The sequence below is a fragment of the Sphaerodactylus townsendi genome, linkage group LG03, assembly GCF_021028975.2.
Source record: "Sphaerodactylus townsendi isolate TG3544 linkage group LG03, MPM_Stown_v2.3, whole genome shotgun sequence".
Taxonomy (NCBI): domain Eukaryota; kingdom Metazoa; phylum Chordata; class Lepidosauria; order Squamata; family Sphaerodactylidae; genus Sphaerodactylus; species Sphaerodactylus townsendi.
Window position 1 is genome coordinate 13,923,624 of NC_059427.1, and position 2,824 is coordinate 13,926,447.

Genomic DNA, 2,824 nt, shown 5'->3' on the forward strand with positions numbered 1-2,824 from the left:
AGGCTCTCGCTGCCTCTTTAAGGCGGCTGCACAGTACGAATGCAGTCTTCTTCACACATCCCTCTCAGTAGCAATCTACACAACCCCACCTATGCCCATAAGGCAGTGATGGCGAACCTTTTCGAGGCCGAGTGCCCAAATTGCAACCCCAAACCCACTTATTTATCGCAAAGTGCCAACATGGCAATTTAACCTGAATGCTGAGGTTTTAGTTTAGAAAAAAACGGTTGACTCAGAGGCGTGCGTTACTCGGGAGTAAGCTTGGTGGTAGTCGGTGGCTTAAGAACATAAGAACTAGCCTGCTGGATCAGACCAGAATCCATCTAGTCCAGCATTCTGCTACTCGCAGTGGCCCACCAGGTGCCTTTGGGAGCTCACATGCAGGATGTGAAAGCAATGGCCTTCTGCTGCTTGGCTTTGCAGCAACCGTGCAACTCTTCCAACGGGTGAATCACGACCCTAGGAGGGTTTACTCAGAAGCAAGCCCCATTGCCAGCAACCGAGCTTACTCCCAGGTAAAGGATCGCGCTTTTGTTCTTTGCATGAAAATCAGTGGGGTTTAACAGCGCTTAACAGGGTCACCTACACTGCTTCCCCAAAACTAGGTCTTAGGTTTAATGCTAATAATCGAGCCCAGAGGCCCAGGCCAGCCTAGATGTGTGTGTGGGCAGAGGCACTCCCACAGAGAGGACTCTGAGTGCCACCTCTGGCACCCGTGCCATAGGTTCGCCACCACTGCCATAAGGTATGGTCACCATCATTAGCCCTCTTGGGACAGGGCGGTATATAAAGCTGAATAATACATAAAATGAATAAAATTACATATTTGGGACACGGGTTGCCAGAGCTACTTAAAGGGACGAAAATATTCCAATGCAATTTTGCACAATACCTTTTCCCTTCATGTGTGTTCCTGCACTGCAGGGGGTTGGACTTGATGACCCTTGAGGTCTCTTCCAACTCTATGAAAGCCGTCCCCAAGTACCCTCAAACACAGCGGTTCTCAACCTGTGGGTTGCGAGTTGCGACCCCTTTGGGGGTCGAACGACCCTTTCGTAGGGGTTGCCGAAGACTCTCTGCATCAGTGTTCTCCATCTGTAAAATGGATAAATGTTAGGGTTGAGGAGGTCACCACAACATGAGGAACTGTATTAAAGGGTCGTGGCATTGGGAAGGTTGAGAACCACTGCTCAAACAGGACAATTGCAGATACAGTCTGTAGCAATTCCCACAACAGCTGCCGGCTTCACCATCAATTCCCTGCTCATATTTTACAGAGCCGTTGTGACGGGTGTAGCCGTTAAGACTATCAGAGTAAAAAACATGGAGGTTCTGGATTCAAATCCTTGCTCAGCCCTGAAGCTCATGGGGTGGGAGTTCATGGGTCTGTCACACTGTGTAGCCTACTTTGCAAGGTAGTTGTAGGAGGAAACGGAAGAAAGGCGCTCCACGTTTGTTACCGTGAGCTCCTTGGAAGGACAGCAGAGGGAAATGCAGTAGATGGATTTGGCCATGCCCTGCCACTGGTGGGCCTACATTAAGGTGACCAGATTGTCACCTTTTAAAACCGGGACGGGGGGCGCGCGCATGCGCGAGCGCACTGCCTTTTGGGGCGCTTCCCAGTTTCCCGCCTGTCACAGGGCGGGAAAAGGGGAGCGCCCCAGAAGGCAAAATCGGGACATTTAAAAAATTCCGCAGGACACGGGACAGATTGGTTTAAGGCGGGACTGTCCCGCCAAAAGCAGGACGTCTGGTCACCTTAGCCTACATGGGCCTTCATGCAGTATGTTCACACATTTAAGTGTTGGCTTGGTGTTGCGGTTAAGAGTGTCAGACTAGAATTCTTTGAAGAATAAAACAAAGGCAGGATGTGAAGCCAACATTGGGTCTCCCCTGTGGAGAAAAGTGAGGCCTGGAGTTCTCTCACAATATCAAGCAATCTCCAGGCTACAGAGATCATTTCCTCTGGAGAAAACGGCTGCTTTGGAGAATGGGCTCGACAGCATCACCTTCCCGCTCTGCTCCACCCTTCCCGCAAACTCTTATCCAGCCCAGGCTCCGCTCCAAATCTCCAGGAATTACCCAAACTGGAGTTGGCAATTGGTGAGCAGCAGTGGCGTAGTGGTTAAGAGCAGGTGCACTCTAGTCTGGAGGAACCGGGTTTGATTCCCCGCTCTGCTGCCTGAGCTGTGGAGGCTTATCTGGGGAATTCACGCCAACACAGGCCAGCTGGGTGACTTTGGGCTAGTCACAGCTTCTCGGAGCTCTCTCAGCCTCACCCACCTCACAGGGTGTTTGTTGTGAGGGGGGAAGGGAAAGGAGTTTGTAAGCCTATTTGAGTCTCCTATAGGAGAAAGGGGGGGGATATAAATCCAACTCTTCTTCTTCAGTCCTAGGTATGAGATATCTAAGCAATGACCACGTGAGCGTGAACAAGGCATCACAAGTCTGTGGAAAGTCCACACGCCGAGTCCTCAGACTGTGTCACTGCTGCTGTGCTGCACAGTTTTCTAAAAGTATACTACTCAAATATCATCACAAAGATACATCCAACTTGCAAGGGAGATGCACGGAAACTGCAGCATAAGTGGGCAGGAAAAGGATTAAATATTTCACCCACATTTATAATTAAGCTCAGAGCGCTTGTCTAACAGTATGGGGATTCCATCAAAACACATCAACCACACTGAATTGAGACAGTGTCTTTATTTAGGACAACTAGTCATTGAAATAATGCAAGATGCACGTTTGAGTCACTGAGGCCCAGTCGTTATCCATCGCCTTTTTATCCCACTCCTTGGTTAAAGTACTCAAGAAGGCGTGC